At 40.2% G+C, this 17543-nt stretch overlaps 1 protein-coding gene across 6 annotated transcripts in view; it reads right to left on the bottom strand.

Moving 5' to 3' along the window:
- The window catches only part of usp54b (ubiquitin specific peptidase 54b), a 362268-nt gene that overhangs the window by 275590 nt on the left and 69135 nt on the right, over positions 1-17543 (bottom strand). The window contains exon 1 of one of the 6 annotated variants that reach the window (XM_060940228.1): positions 7833-7870. The exons of the other annotated variants lie outside the window; for them this stretch is intronic. The gene's annotated coding sequence lies outside the window, so the exon portion shown is untranslated. Of the gene's footprint in view, positions 1-7832; positions 7871-17543 lie in introns of those variants that run through there. 6 annotated transcript variants of the gene reach the window in all.

Genomic DNA, 17543 nt, shown 5'->3' on the forward strand with positions numbered 1-17543 from the left:
AGGATTTACTCAGGACCTTGTAAGGATCCTTGTCAAGGTCTTTACGAGATCTTTGTAAAGATCCTTTAAGATCCTTGAGGATCTAATGAGGATCTTTCTTTTCTTTTTTTTTAATGATCCTAATTCAACAGAATTGACAAGAATGGAAATAGATTGAAACTTACACAATTATGATTCATAAGAATTGGATAAGGATACACCACAGAATCATGAATAGCCAATGTCTTAAAAGGATCTTTGAAAGAATCTTTCATAATTTTCAAGATTTCAGAGATCATGAAAGGATCTCTTGGTCAATCAATTGACTTATTCTACAGGAAATGTCAGTGTATATGTGATGATAGCATCAATAAAGAATTGTTTTGTTTGGAATTGAATGTGGTTTTTATTTTTTAAGATTTTTATAGGTGTTGTCAAGAATTTCAAAGATCCTTGAAGATCTTGACAATAATTCTAAAGATCCTTGAAGATCTTGAAAAGAACTTGGAAGATCTTTGTAGATCCTTAAAGATCTTCACAAGAAGTTAAAAGATTCTTGTAGATCCTTGAAGATCTTGACAATAATTCTAAAGATCCTTCAAGATCTTGAAAAGAACTTTTAAGATCCTTGTAGATCCTTGAAGAGCTCGGCAAGAAGTTAAAAGATCCTTGTAGATCCTTGTAGATCTTGGCAAGAAGTTAAAAGATCCTTGTAGATCCTTGAAGATCTTGACATGAATTCTAAAGTTCCTTGAATATCTTGAAAAGAACTTTGAAGATCCTTGTAGATCCTTGAAGAGCTTGGCAAGAAGTTAAAAGATCCTATGAATATCTTGAAAAGAACTTTGAAGATCCTTGTAGATCCTTGAAGAGCTTGGCAAGAAGTTAAAAGATCCTTGAAGATCTTGCCAAGAATTTTAAAGATCCTTTGAGGATCTTTGTTGAGATCCTCAACAGGATCCTCAAAGACCCTCACAAAGAACTTTAGGGATCTGTGAAAGATTTTCACCAGGGATTAGGCCATATCATCTGAAATACCGCAGTGATGACACAGCCTTCCATTACCCTGCCAAAAAATGCCCTTCTTCTACTATGTCAAGAGCAACACTATTCAATTTAAATTTGTGATCTCAATTAGAAAATTTATCTGCCCTTTGAGCAGAAAAGATCAGAAAAAGCATGCATTTTCCTTCAAATTGTTGTGTTGAAACCCAGCATGAGAAACGGGAGGCTCAGCTGGTAGGGGGAAATTGGCTACAAGTTAATTGGGAGGAAATTGGGTTAAAATAAATAGTAGTATCATAGACGTAATTAGATTGTGGATGCACTGCCAGTTCCTTAGCGTACAAAAGGTCAAAAAAAAAAAAACTCTTTAAAGTAATAACAGTAAAAATAGCCAATATTTTATAGGCGGATACTTATTTTAGTGATTCCGTAAGGGAGATTGATCAACTTTTGTTAAATCATGCTTTGCATTTTTGAATCTTTTTTTTTTTTTTACAGATATGTGTTTCAAATAAGCGTTCTGCCACCGAGGTCCCATACGAAGGTATAACCTTAGAGAAAACATGCTGCAGCTGTGCCTGCACTAGATCAGGATATAAGAGATCTGGAAGGGGATGAAGATGAATTACTGCAGGAGCTGGAGAGACACAGCAGCACGCTGATGAACTGAAGATCACTTTCTATGATAAAGAGCTCCACATACATCTCACTCCTGAAGAGAAGACTCTCAACCATTTATTACTGTTGATCAGCACGGTTCCTGTGATAACCAGTGACCTCAATCTGGAAGACTGGAGAGACTGATAATCTAATAAGCTCTGTGGCATCACACACACACACACGAGGGGGAAAAAAGTCACAGAACAGAAACTGGGACAAATATTACTGGCAGAAGGTCACAAATTGAACTGAAGATGTTTGTGTTTATGGAACTGGGTCATAGGCTTGTGTAATATATAATGATGGAATCATCTTTAAACCACCACTACCACAATATTCAGTGACCCTGACTTCCATCACAAGTTTATTGCAATCTGGATGAATATAATTTAAAAATGGAGCATAAAATTGGATTGGATAGGTGGCCGGTATAAATGCGCTTGCAGTACCATTCTTTCAAAGAGAGCAAGTTGAACTCAGTGCCAGCGCTGTCACTGCGAAGGCTTCTGCCACAAACAAGTCTCGTCCTTCATGTTATTCATTTGTGTGCCAGAAGTGCCCTTAAATTATACTTCAAACCTGAAGTAAGCTATAGAAGGAAATACTATTTCAGACATTTGACCTTGCTGTGGCCTTGATGCCGTTTCAATTTCAAACTTTGCTGGAGCAATTTCAAAATCGAATCAGTTCGGTTGAGATATCGCTCTCATGAGAACCTCAGATCTCAGACAGACAGACAGACAGGCACAGAAGGACAGCTGGGCACACGGACAGACTGATGGCAAAAATCATAGCGATAAAAGAAATGGGGATTGACTTCCTGAACATGAACACATAAATAACACTGTTGTCTGACGAAAAGAAAGGAAACTATTGAATAAATATTAATTTATTTATATTTCACACAGGGCGGCACGGTGGTGTAGTGGTTAGCGCTGTCGCCTCACAGCAAGAAGGTCCTGGGTTCGAGCCCCGTGGCCGGCGAGGGCCTTTCTGTGTGGAGTTTGCATGTTCTCCCCGTGTCCGCATGGGTTTCCTCCGGGTGCTCCGGTTTCCCCCACAGTCCAAAGACATGCAGGTTAGGTTAACTGGTGACTCTAAATTGAGCGTAGGTGTGAATGTGAGTGTGAATGGTTGTCTGTGTCTATGTGTCAGCCCTGTGATGACCTGGCGACTTGTCCAGGGTGTACCCCGCCTTTCGCCCGTAGTCAGCTGGGATAGGCTCCAGCTTGCCTGCGACCCTGTAGAAGGATAAAGCGGCTACAGATAATGAGATGAGATGAGATATTTCACACGTGACCTTGAGCCTATTTGGATCAATTCTATAACTTAAATCAATTCATTTGCTGGTCAAGGCCTGGGCTCACAATACAGATAACTATAATAATAACTACACTGCAAAAAATAAAAATCTTAGGAAGTTTATTTGTCTATTTTCAAGTCAAAACATCTAGCCACCCTTATTATAAGACATAATTGCCCAACAAGCAAAACCTCATTTAGCTAGAAAGGCTAGTTTTTAGACAGTCCGTCTTGAAAATCTTGTATAGACAAAATGTCTTGAAAAAGTCTTATTTGGAGCACCTTTGAAAATAAAACAAGTTTTTTTTAAAACAAGTAAGTACATTTTGGACATTCGTCAAATACGGTTCATCTTGTTTCAAGAAAAAAAACAAAGTATGCTTGTTTTGGGAATAAATGAACTTTACTGAAATCTTTGAATCTTTCATTGCAATTCGACTCCACCTTACATATCCTAAGTTTACTGCGACTGTTTTCTCAGCCATTCAGAGTGAGCTCCTTCTAGATCAGACCTGGGCATTTTACGGCCCACGGGCCACATCCGACCCTTTGGTTCATTCTGACCGGCCCGCGTAAGGTTAATTAGAAATTACAAAATAAACATATTTTCTAATTTTACCTCATGCATGGACTGAATGTGCATTGCTTTTATTTTGAAGTTGTGTTCAACAAAAACGCAATGCGCGCGACATGAACATGACATGAAATCCCACGAAACCTAATCCCGTGATAACTACTTCCATAATTTGTCCAGACCAACCACAAACTTGCACGTCATCCTTCAAACGGTCCAGCCAATCACATAGTGTGACGTCACCAGCAGGCGCCGGAGCCTGAGCCGATCTGTAGATCTGATACCTACACCGAATGGACTGATGATCATCTGTCAGCTGTGCTTCGCATCTCCACCTCAGACATTCATCCTGACTTTGATGCACTCGTTAAAGACCAACAGAGACTAGATTTCTCTCACTGAACAAATAAAAAACTGAAAAACATCAAATGAGGTGATTAGACTACAAATGTGGGCATCATTATTATAATATGATGTCTCTTGCTTGATATTTGGAGTAGAAAGACAATATTGCGATGTCTTTATTGTGTTTTGCGGTGAATGTGACTGAAAAAAAATGGTACAAACGTTCACATTTTGTTAACCATTGTTTTGGGAAATTTGATTGAATAAATGACATTTTTTGTAAGGCAAGCTCGTTTCTTCCATACTCTTACCAGTCTTAGCAGCTTGTAAAAACAATGTTATTTATTGCTTTATATCAAGAAATACAATTAATATTATGCAGAATTTAGTTCAGCCTTTTGGTCCGGCCCTCCATAAAATTTTCTGTTTCTCATGTGGCCCCATGGAAAAAATAATTGCCCACCCCTGTTCTAGATGCTGTACAGACTCTAGACCAGACAAGTGCCTTCAAAAAGGCTATGAGTGAGTGGAGGGTGTTTTAGTGAGGTCTTTTTGGAATGCTGTGAGTTAAGTTCAGTGTTTTTTTTGGTTGGTTGGTTGGTTGGTTGTTTTTTTTTTTGTGCCTGATCTTGTAAACCCCTTGTACACATGAATAGTCAGTGCCCCCAAAATGCACTGCTGCTTTGGCGTTGTGTAAGCATTGTAAGTCAAAATGCGTAGACTTTTTTTAATTTTATTTTATTTTTTTGGTGCCTGAGGCCCTGGGGAAGTGGAATCTTAAGAGATGTTTTAATGTTTGAATGTTGAAATGGGAAAAAAAAATAAACTTGTTGCAATGCTACACATGTCGTCAACTTGATTCAAGATAGTCTCTGGTCTCATATCTAGAGTATTTTACTAATTACAGGTCACAAAAGGAGAATCTTTTAAGCTAGCAATGCTTAGTTGTAGAATTTAACAATCCTAATATCAGTATATTTATCTTAAATTCAGTTTTTACTGCTAAGACTTTGTCATGAATTTAAGTGAAATACCCTTAAAATGAAATAAATAAAAATGACTTGAATGGCTAAATGTAAGAAGTAAGATCTTGTTATGAGGGCTATTTTGATTATTTTGAGTTAATCAGATCTCGCATAATAAGTTCCCCAATCTTATTTTGGAATTATTTCATCTAAAAACAGGTTAGATTTTTCATCTTACTTTAAGAAATCTTACCAAGTCCAATTTGACTAGTTCCATTGGCAGATTTTTTTCACCTGATTAAAGCAAATATGCTTTGTTTTAACCTTTTATTTCTTATTTTTGAAAGGCCATTTTTTGCAGTGTATAAATACATCGGGCCCCTGAAGTTTGTGGTTGGTGGTCACACCAGACTGATAATGATCCCTATAGCCCAGGCCTGGGTTTATCCGATGAGATTGCTTCTGGAGCCATTTTTCCAGGCCTGGACCTGATCTGATAAAACATCTGACCAATCAGGTAATTGTTTACATGTGACATCATCTGAGCATGTGCTATTTTCCCCGGGCATCTCTGCACATCCTTGTTGCATCATGAAGTCACAGAATACGGATTCACGGAAAATAAAAAATATAATACAAAGTACGGATCTTTTATTCACGGATATGTGATATTTTCCGTGAAAAATCAATAGTAAATTAATAAACATGGACACTGCAAAAATATCTTAAGAGAAAATATGTTTAATACAGGTGAATTTATCAAATATTTTTTATTAGAAGATTATCAGAACTCAAATCTAAGTCGATTTAGCTTACTTTTAGATGTTTTTACTCATTTCAAGCTTGATATTTTCTTATTCTGTTAGCAGATAATTTTGCTTCTTTCTAGAATTAGATGCTTAAAATTAAAATTGCCAAAAGAATAAGAAAATTTCAAGCTTGAAATGAGGAAAAGTGTCTAAAAGTAAGCTGAATAATCTTATATTTAAGTCCAAATAATCTTCTAATAATAAATATTAGGTAAATTCACCCATATTAAAGAAATTTTCTCTTAACAAGATATCATTTTGTGAGATATTTTAATTATGAACTTCAGCAGTCCAAACATTTAATTGTTTCAGACTTCTTAATTTTTTATCCGTAATGCATCATCCGTATGAAATCGGTAACCAATCTGTAATATACTGAAACGTCCGTGACCAATCTGTAAATTATTAGCATCCGTGATGCATCTGTATTAAAATGCATAACCACTCCGTATTTTGTATCCTTTTTATTATATTTCAGTAGTCCGTAACCTATCTGTATTTTCTCAACCACCGGAGTGTGTGCATGGGTTGTTTTGGAGTCCAAGCCATACAGTATGACCCGGAAAATGTACTACTACTACTTGGAAAAAACTTTCATGATGATTCCTAAGTTGCATGCATTTATTTCCCTGAGTGGCAGGACCAACCGGGATTATACAGTAGTCGGGATTATAGTTGTGGTGTTTCTGCTCCAGACTGGAACTAAATTCAGGCAGAGGTATAGTCATAGTTGTCTCATCTCATCATCTTTAGCCGCTTTATCCTGTTCTACAGGGTCGCAGGCAAGCTGGAGCCTATCCCAGCTGACTACGGGCGAAAGGCGGGGTACACCCTGGACAAGTCGCCAGGTCATCACAGGGCTGACACATAGACACAGACAACCATTCACACTCACATTCACACCTACGGTCAATTTAGAGTCACCAGTTAACCTAACCTGCATGTCTTTGGACTGTGGGGGAAACCGGAGCACCCGGAGGAAACCCACGCAGACACGGGGAGAACATGCAAACTCCGCACAGAAAGGCCCTCGCCGGCCACGGGGCTCGAACCCGGACCTTCTTGCTGTGAGGCGACAAAGCTAACCACTACACCACCGTGCTGCCAGTCATAGTTGTAGTTACAGGTATAGTTATAGTTATCGGTGTTGTGGGACCGGGCCCTTACACTGATAATTCAGTATACTGTTTCTTCACGTGCAGCAGTAAAAGACCTCGGGGTGATTATTGACCCCAGTCTCTCATTTGAAACTCATATCGATAACATTACCCAGATAGCTTTCTTTCATCTCAGAAATATTGCCAGGATTAGAAATTTAATTTAATGTCACTACACGACGCAGAAAAACTAGTTCATGCTTTTGTTACCTCCAGGTTGGATTATTGTAATACCTTACTGTCTGGATGTTCCAATAAGTGCATAAACAAGCTCCAGTTAGTTCAAAATGCAGCAGCGAGAGTCCTTACTAGAACTAGAAAATATGACCACATCACCCCTGTCTTATCCACACTGCACTGGCTCCCAATCAAATTTCGTACTGATTATAAAATACTACTATTGACCTTTAAAGCACCGAATGGTCTCGCACCACAGTACCTGAGCGAACTTCTGGTCCTTTATGACCCACCACGCCTACTTTGATCAAAAGGTGCAGGCTATCTGTTGGTACCTCGTATAGTGAAGGCTACATCAGGGGGCGGAGCCTTTTCTTACAAAGCCCCACAGTTATGGAACAGCCTTCCAAGTACGGTAGTGTTCGGAACTCAGACACAGTCTCAGCATTTAAGTCTAGGCTGAAAACATATCTGTTTAGTCAAGCCTTTTGTTAATAGTGTTTATGAGGTAAAGGAGTAGATCCGGAGGGTCCTCAGACATAGAGTGTTTTGGTAAACTGGGATGTATGGATGCTGTCAGTCCCCACTCACTTGCTCATTCGAGTTTGTTGACGGTGTAGTGGCTGCTGCTTTATGTCCCGGGGCTCCCTCATGCCTGTGTTTCCTTCTGGCTCTTTCCTTTTAGTTATGCTGTCATAGTTAGTTTTGCCGGAGTCCCTGCTTGCGCTCAGCGCAAAATGTATACTGTACCTACTCATCAGGTGACATTGGGCATACCTAACAACCTGCGTTTTCTCTCTCTCTCTTTTTTTCTCCCCCCCTCTGAGTTACATGTCAATCCTGAGATCAAGATGCTGACCTTTTCTGCTCCTCGGACCTGCCTGATCCATCCTGATGCCCTACGTCTGGCTGGAGTCTCATCACATCGCTCCTGTAGAGGACGGCCCCATATGGACAGTTGAAAGTCACACTTGGAAGACGCTCTGGACACTTACAGTAATGCTCTTATGGCTGAGGACTACAGTTGACTTGCTAACTTTAGCAAGTTTCATATTTCAAATCTACATTTATATAATTACTGAGTCGATTAAACAGGATAGGTGTTATAACTTATGTAACATACATGTACATGCATGTATTTTCAGTGATAAAACATAAAAGGCTAATTAAATAATCAGATGAACTGAGACAATCACATTCTATAGCAAATTAAATCTTATACCGGTAACTTAAATACACAATACAAGTTACATGTATCAATCTAAATGCAGGTAAACAACGTGTGTTATTGATATTTTTAAGTTCGTTTCTTAGACAAGGATTTTAAGATCGTTACCTTGTTGACAGTTTCAGCGTGAATCTTCCGCCTTCCTCAGAACTGTCACCAGATGTCAGGTGGTGACGTGCCTTATCAGCTGATGTTACGTTACGGAGGCGTGAACGTCCTGTCCGATTTGACAGGTAGTTCACGCCTCCTGCTGTCAGGTCGCTCCCCCAGGATGGCGCTCCAGGTGTGCGACAGCACGTACGCTCCTTCATCCCGGTTTATCGTCCTTTGTGCCCGCTTACGTATCTCCACTGCCTCTAAAATCCAACGCTGGTATCTATTTTCTTCAGCGCGAATGACTCTGGCCTCTTCCCAATTCATTATGTGATTTTGTCGTTTACAGTGGTCTGAAATGGCTGATTTTAGGTTTTCTTGGTTTGCTTTTTCTTTTTCGGATCTTGTGTGTCTTTTTGTTGTTTCTTTCTCACATTCTATTTGGTGTTCTTTCCTTCGTGTATGGAAGCCTCTGCCCGTTTCACCAATATAGACTTTGTTACATGAACAGCAAGGGATTTCATAGATGACATTGCATTTGTTGTCCGGTTGTATTTTGTCTTTGGGATGAACTAGCAACTGTCGGAGGTTCTTGTATGGTTTGACCGGGGTGTTGATATGTATTTCCTCATGGATCATTGGATGCGTTCTGTGACTCCCTTTATGTATGGTAGTGTGACAAAGCCCCGGTTTGTTTGGTTTTTTCCTTTGTTTGTGTCTGTAGTTTCCCTTTTCGGATTGCCCACGGTGGATATTGGCAGTTTTTTAATGCCTGTTGGATGTGTTGGTCCTCCTCCTGTCTGTCTTTCTCCTCCGTGATGTTCTGTGTTCGGTCGTATAGTGTTCTGATTACTGACATTTTGTGTGCGATGGGATGTTCAGATGTCCAGAGAAGATATTGGTCGGTGTGTGTAGGTTTTCTGTATGTTGTAATTCTAATGTTCCCTTCTTCTGTGTGGTGTATTTTTAGGTCCAAAAAAGCTATTGTCATGTCCGTTTCCTCTTCGTGTGTGAATTTGATGTTGCCTGTCTTGTCTATGGAGTTTAGGTGATCCGTGAGTTGTTGTGTGTGTCCTGTTTTGGTTATTTCGAGGATGTCATCAACGTATTGTTTCCAGAAAATGGGTTTGCAGTCGTCCGGTGCTGTTTCTATGGCTCGGGTTTCCAGATCCTCCATGAAAAAGTTGCATAGAGTGGCAGATAGCGGGTCCCCCATTGCAAAACCCTCTTTTTGTCTGTAAATTGTGCCTCTGAATTGGAAATATGTGGAAGTCGAAATGAAATGCAACAGTTTTGTTATGTCCTGTGCTGTAAGTTTTGTACGTTTTTTCAGGGTTCTGTCTGCTTTTAACCGGTTTTCTACTATGTTGAGTGTGTTTGTGACCGGTGTTTTTGTAAAGAGGGATATGACGTCATGTGATACGAAGATTTCATCCTTTTTTATCTTGATTTCCTTTAATTCTTTCGCCAGTTGTTTTGAGTTTTTGCAGTGGTATTCCGTAAGTCCGAGGAGTGGTTTGATTATGTCTGCAAGTGTCTTGGAAAGGTTGTAGGTAACTGATCCTATGCTGTCTACAATGGGTCTTAGTGGTGCTCCGGGTTTATGAATTTTCGGTGTGCCGTATATCCGGGGGGTGATGTCTGCTGTGGGGATGAGGTGGTTGTATGTTTGTTTATCAATTTTGTTGTCATCCAGTAACGGTTTAAGTAATAGCTTCAGTCTTTTTTTCTTTTTCTCCGTAACGTAACATCAGCTGATAAGGCACGTCACCACCTGACATCTGGTGACAGTTCTGAGGAAGGCGGAAGATTCACGCTGAAACTGTCAACAAGGTAACGATCTTAAAATCCTTGTCTAAGAAACGAACTTAAAAATATCTTAAACAGTCAGACATAATGAACTTCCACTACATACAATGTGTGTTATTTTTACAGTATGTAACCAAATGAGAGTCGCATCTTACCCGTCTGTGTTCTCGCTTCTTGTCCCATCTATCAATCATTCTTAATATTCCATCAGAGCTCATGTTATAATGCACTGCTCTACCCTAATAGTTTCACTGTCAATCTACTGACAGATATTAGATTTCATCCCTCCCGTTAAATGGTCAGAGTTTTACGTTACAAGATAAGAGGTGAAGTCTGATTTATGTTGATAAATTGTTCGACAAGTATGACGGTGCATCATGACACTGTAACAGGCCTGCAAAAATCACCAGACTTCAGTTCCATGGGATTGTTTGAGACAGCAGGCAAACCACCAAAATGTAGCTGAATTGGACATCAGTCAGTAGAAGACTGGACTAAAGCTGACAGGAGGAGTCTCAAGACACTGGTGGAATCCTGGCCTGACACAATTGGCAATGTTATTGAGGTGGGAGGAGGCTTAACGGAGTATTATTAAAGAATGATATAGTGGCGAATCTTTTCTTGGGAGTTTCTAAATGATCAAGTTTAATTTATTTTTACCTTATCGTTTTCATCACACCAATAATCATGACAAATCAGCCCATATTCAAGCCACTTGCCACTTTTCACTGAAGCACCTGAGCTATTTTCGCTTTCCTTCATTTTCCACCTCACCCCCCTTTTTCTATCTATACGACTGTCTGTTCACACCAACTATATTTTGCCACGTCTGGCCCTGCTAAGCTTGTGCAAAAATGGCAGCGTATAGCTGGCGTAAAGATGAGAATGATTAAACGATACAGAAATCAAAATATACATACTGTGCGAGTAAAGCACTCATGCATTCAAAAAGAAAAAAAGGTTAGAATACAAGCAGCACATATAACTGATTTTTTTTTTTTACGAGAAGTATGTTTAACCCGCACTGTTGCTCATAAATTAATGCAATTAGCCACATCTGGCAGCAGACCAAACGATAATTGCAAGCCCTGAATATGGAAATGATGTATAAAGTGGACTCAATCAAATATAGTATATATTAAATACAGCAAGACAGTGTATGTATGTATAGAGAATATTACACGGTGGTGCAAAGATATGAAGTTTAGACGAGCGCAGTGAATGCTGGGAGTGAGATCATCAGAGTGAAGACATTGGAAAATATGTCCCTCAAGTCTGGGATATGTTTTGTATAAAAAAATACAAGTTTTTCAACACGAGAAGATAAACTTCATACCTTCAAGCCAAAGTGTGATTTTCTTTTTATTATATCGACACATTCATAAACAAAAAAGTACCCAAATTTATCAAAAAACATTGATTTCCTCATGAGTGAAGATGTCGGAAAATATGTTACTCAATGTCCTGGATGTGGGCGGCACGGTGGTGTAGTGGTTAGCACTGTCGCCTCACAGCAAGAAGGTCCGGGTTCGAGCCCCGTGGCCGGCGAGGGCCTTTCTGTGTGGAGTTTGCATGTTCTCCCCGTGTCCGCGTGGGTTTCCTCCGGGTGCTCCGGTTTCCCCCACAGTCCAAAGACATGCAGGTTAGGTTAACTGGTGACTCTAAATTGACCGTAGGTGTGAATGTGAGTGTGAATGGTTGTCTGTGTCTATGTGTCAGCCCTGTGATGACCTGGCGATTTGTCCAGGGTGTACCCCGCCTTTCGCCCGTAGTCAGCTGGGATAGGCTCCAGCTTGCCTGCGACCCTGTAGAACAGGATAAAGTGGCTAGAGATAATGAGATGAGATGAATGTCCTGGATGTAGTTTGTATGAAAAATATGAATGGTGTATTTCCCAATAAAACACTCATGTCTATATAATAAATAAATAGATAGATAAATAGATAGATAGAGTGGTGCTTGAAAGTTTGTGAACCCTTTAGAATTTTCTATATTTCTGCATAAATATGACCTAAAACATCATCAGATTTTCACACAAGTCCTAAAAGTAGATAAAGAGAACCCAGTTAAACAAATGAGACAAAAATATTATACTTGGTCATTTATTTATTGAGGAAAATGATCCAATATTACATATCTGTGAGTGGCAAAAGTATGTGAACCTTTGCTTTCAGTATCTGGTGTGACCCCCTTGTGCAGCAATAACTGCAACTAAACGTTTCCGGTAACTGTTGATCAGTCCTGCACACCGGCTTGGAGGAATTTTAGCCCATTCCTCTGTACAGAACAGCTTCAACTCTGGGATCTTGGTGGGTTTCATCACAGGAACTACTCACTTCAGGTCCTTCCACAACATTTCGATTGGATTAAGGTCAGGACTTTGACTTGGCCATTCCAAAACATTCACTTTATTCTTCTTTAACCATTCTTTGGTAGAACGACTTGTGTGCTTAGGGTCGTTGTCTTGCTGCATGACCCACCTTCTCTTGAGATATAGTTCATGGATAGATGTCCTAACATTTTCCTTTAGAATTTGCTGGTATAATTCAGAATTCATTGTTCCATCAATGATGGCAAGCCGTCCTGGCCCAGATGCAGCAAAACAGGCCCAAACCATGATACTACCACCACCATGTTTCACAGATGGGATAAGGTTCTTATGCTGGAATGCAGTGTTTTCCTTTCTCCAAACATAATACTTCTCATTTAAACCAAAAAGTTCTATTTTGGTCTCATCCAGCCACAAAACATTTTTCCAATAGCCTTCTGGCTTGTCCACGTGATCTTTACCAAACTGCAGACGAGCAGCAATGTTCTTTTTGGAGAGCAGTGGCTTTCTCCTTGCAACCCTGCCATGCACACCATTGTTGTTCAGTGTTCTTCTGATGGTGGACTCCTGAACATTAACATTAGCCAATGTGAGAGAGGCCTTCAGTTGCTTAGAAGTTACCCTGGGGTCCTTTGTGACCAATCTCCTTTGTTCGTGCCATGATACACTTCCACAAACATGTGTTGTGAAGATCAGACTTTGATAGATCCCTGTTCTTTAAATAAAACAGGGTGCCCACTCACACCTGATTGTCATCCCATTGATTGAAAACACCTGACTCTAATTTCACCTTCAAATTAACTGCTGATCCTAGAGGTTCACATACTTTTGCCACTCACAGATATGTAATATTGGATCATTTTCCTAAATTATTAAATGACCAAATATAATAGTTTTGTTTCATTTGTTTAATTGGGTTCTCTTTATCTACTTTTAAGGACTTGTGTGAAAATCTGATGATGTTTTAGGTCATATTTAAGCAGAAATATAGAAAATTCTAAAGGGTTCACAAACTTTCAAGCACCACTGTACATCAGCAGTTATTGCGTACTAGCTTGAAGGGCTGATTAAAGATTGCCTTTAGTGCCTGAAATATTGCTGATATGGATCACTGTGCTTTAAAAAAAAATAGAAGAAGCAACAGTATGACTGGAGTATTTTCCAGATGCTACGATTTAAGAACATTTTAATCACCCAAATGTCTGTGCTGATCCACTTTTGTTATATCTTGAATGAAAACAGAATAAGGTTCCAGAGTACACACCGTAACCAGAGAATAATAGCGGACTTGTACTTCAGGTCCAATGTGGCCATGCTGAAACGTACTGCAGTGGAATTTTTTCATATTTAGTTTCATAAATATTTGATTTCTAGACTTCATGTGGGAGCCAAGTAGAAACAATCAATGTTTTTATTACGATCATTATTTTTGAATATAATTTAATACATGCCAAGGAAAACAAAACAAAAATTAAATGAAAGCTGTTTCCTTGTTTTCCTATTTTCATTTTGAAGCAAAAAAAAAGAAAGAAAGAATGCAATATACACGGACTTGCAGTGCTGACTAATGGTGATTAATGCGAACTTTCCCCCGAGCAAGGAGATGCAATAAAATACAGGTTCCAGCTGAAGCCGCACATGACGCGTGTTAGTACGGTCATGTGGACTGAAACGTGATTGTGTATGCAGTGGACAGTATACCCTTGCCCTACACATCTCCTCTAAACACCCTGCACACTGACAGAACTGTGCTGGGGTAGAAATCGCAGATTCAGCATGAGTACACGAACCACGCACTGAGGTCCTGGTGCTGATGTATACTGATGACTCAGACTGTGACTCATCTGAGGATATGGGAGCAGCCCTTTAACTGATGCCTCGTATGCACCAATAGTGTACTCAGAAATTGTACTCACGAAACCCCATACTTTCACCTCTCATATTTGTGCACCTTTTGGGACCTTGGTGCTCTAAGTGGTGTCCAGAGAGAATAGCCAAGAGGTCCGTGTCGTTGTATTTTCCTCTAGTTGTTACCATTACTCTGTGTACTTTCCCAAATACTGTCCAAAGAGCGCAATCCTTTATAATAATAAAAGAGCTAACCATTCTGAGAAATATCTTAAAGGAGAACTGAAGGCAAATTTTTTATCATCAAAATTCTATTTCTCATCTTATTAAATGCATTTTTGATCGCCATTTTGTCGCTGCTATAGCAAGTTATGATTGTTTGAAATACGCTCTGTAATATATCAGTCCATATGTCAAAGCAACGGCCGTAAACGAGATTCGTTGAGACCTGTGCGAGACATCGTAGGACGGAAGTAAAACGTACAGCGGAAATCAAAATGACCAACATCTGCCAACGTTGTCAAAAGACGCGCGCGCCCTCTTTCGAATGCTGACGTAATCAAGCCGGAAGTTTTGTTTGTTTTGATAGCAATCAGGAAAGTTTGAAGAAAGTAGGCGGTAATTTCGTTTGGAAAACAGTTAATTTGGTGGAATGAATGTGACACGGGCGGCACGGTGGTGTAGTGGTTAGCGCTGTCGCCTCACAGCAAGAAGGTCCGGGTTCGAGCCCCGGGGCTGGTGAGGGCCTTTCTGTGTGGAGTTTGCATGTTCTCCCCGTGTCCGCGTGGGTTTCCTCCGGGTGCTCCAGTTTCCCCCACAGTCCAAAGACATGCAGGTTAGGTTAACTGGTGACTCTAAATTGACCGTAGGTGTGAATGTGAGTGTGAATGGTTGTCTGTGTCAGCCCTGTGATGACCTGGCGACTTGTCCAGGGTGTACCCCGCCTTTTGCCCGTAGGCAGCTGGGATAGGCTCCAGCTTGCCTGCGACCCTGTAGAAGGATAAAGCGGCTAGAGATAATGAGATGAGATGAGATGAGTTGCCAATACGAGTCACGATATAAGGTTACTAAAACCGAAAACGTAATTGAATAACACGTTAATGAAGAAATAAAGCAAGTTTAAAAATGACGTCAGTTCACCTTTAATACTTAGCTAAAACAGACAGAACTGAAATATCCATGAAGCACTCACATAATATTTTAACAGATCACCCACACTTTTCACAGCAAAACCAATTTATATTGTATTTGCTTTGTTTATCCATCCATCATTTGTAGCCACTTGTCCTGTTCTACAGGGTCGCAGGCAAGCTAGAGCCTATCCCAGCTGACTATGGGTGATAGGCGGGGTACACCCTGGACAAGTCGCCAGGTCATCACAGGACTGACACAGAGACAAACAACCATTCACACTCACATTCACACCTACGGTCAATTTAGAGCCACCAGTTAACCTAACCTGCATGTCTTTGGACTGTGGGGGAAACCGGAGCACCCAGAGGAAACCCACGCAGACACGGGGAGAACATGCAAACTACACACAGAAAGGCCCTCGCCGGCCACGGGGCTCGAACCCAGAACCTTCGTGCTGTAAGGAGACAGTACTAACCACTACACCACCATGCCGCCCTACTCTCAACCAGTCGAGCTCAAATATTTTTTAAATTTATGACATCAATCTTGTCCATAAATTTACACCAAAATATCCCTATACAGGTAGTCGTCGACTTACGACCTATGCAACTTACGACCGATTGACTTTACGACCATCTGGTTATGACTGGCAAGTGTTTCCCAGCTGAGCTAGCGACAGTTTCCGCCCCAGCTCCTGGCAGCGCCCAGCATCCAGCCTCTCGCTGCGTACAACAGTTTCCGCCCCAGCTCCTGGTTTATGAAACGAGCAAATCCTCCCACCAGCCCGAGCGCTGCAACAGCTGATGATGACGTAGACGACCCACAGCCAAGCACCAGTGATGCCAGCGGTCACTAAGTTTTGTACTTTGCTATGTTTTACATTTGTATTTTGGTATGTTTCAAACTAAAATGTTTTCTATTTTTCACACCTGTATTTCGTATTTTTTGTTTTGCACATGTTAAACGAATTGTACTGTACGCAGTGTAGTATGCAGTGTTTGACTTAAACCAAATAATGAGCCGAGGTAATGAAATAAGAAAATGTTGATAAAATAAGACTTTAAGATGATTACAATATCATTACACATCACAATATACTTACGTTCATTTAACATAGGCCGACTTACGACCAGATCGGTTTACGACCGGTCAGTCGTAACTGAACGCAGTCGTAAGTCGACGACTACCTGTATATCCTGGTAGTAGTTGGCACAAAAGGTCACTGTAGTACCGTTATATACAGACTCCGTACTGCGTTTTAAACTGCACGTGCCCGCCACTGTTCTTGTCCACGCCTAGTTGATGGTTCTGCTTCAGAGATTTCTGCAGCTCAGTCACAACCCAGTGTTTACACAACAGTGAACTTTCACAAGTCTACAGGGGAGATTTATCTAGCCATTATTACCATAATCTGTACTCCAGTACCTCGCACATGATTACTCAGCAATCAGTCAGTAATATCGATAACCATAGCTAAATAGTAAACACTATGGGAGTGATGAAATATCATGAGCAACTGAACTGCTGAAATTCTGAGCTATATCTGTTCATAAGGTCGCAGAAGCTGTTGAGATCCCAAGAACCACACTGAGGTAACAAATGAAGATGATTATCACTAGACTTACATCGTACACTACGCCAACACTAGAACTCGTTCAATGTTTGTGCGAAGCAGTGTCAAAAATATATTTTAGCAAGTGAACATATCTTCAATATAGGCAAATTTATCTAACAGTTATTATTCTGAGATTACTGGAAAGCAAACATGAGATTATTGAGATTATTTCCAGACATATTACTAATTTCAGTTCAATTCCATTTTATTTGTATAGCGGTTGTAACATTCGACATTGTCTCAAAGCAGCTTTACAGAAATACACAGGGTGTTTGAAAAAAATCTGAGATCATTTCACAATCCAATAACTTTGCTAATTATCGTTCAATTGACCTCAAATTTTAACAGCATGTGTGGAAACAGGTCAAAATGTTATGTTTAATGTTTTTTGTTTTTATCTTTTTAGGTGGCGGCACGGTGGTGTAGTGGTTAGCGCTGTCACCTCACAGCAAGAAGGTCCGGGTTCGAGCCCCGTGGCCGGCGAGGGCCTTTCTGTGCGGAGTTTGCATGTTCT

The sequence above is a fragment of the Neoarius graeffei genome, chromosome 14, assembly GCF_027579695.1.
Source record: "Neoarius graeffei isolate fNeoGra1 chromosome 14, fNeoGra1.pri, whole genome shotgun sequence".
In the NCBI taxonomy this organism is placed as follows: domain Eukaryota; kingdom Metazoa; phylum Chordata; class Actinopteri; order Siluriformes; family Ariidae; genus Neoarius; species Neoarius graeffei.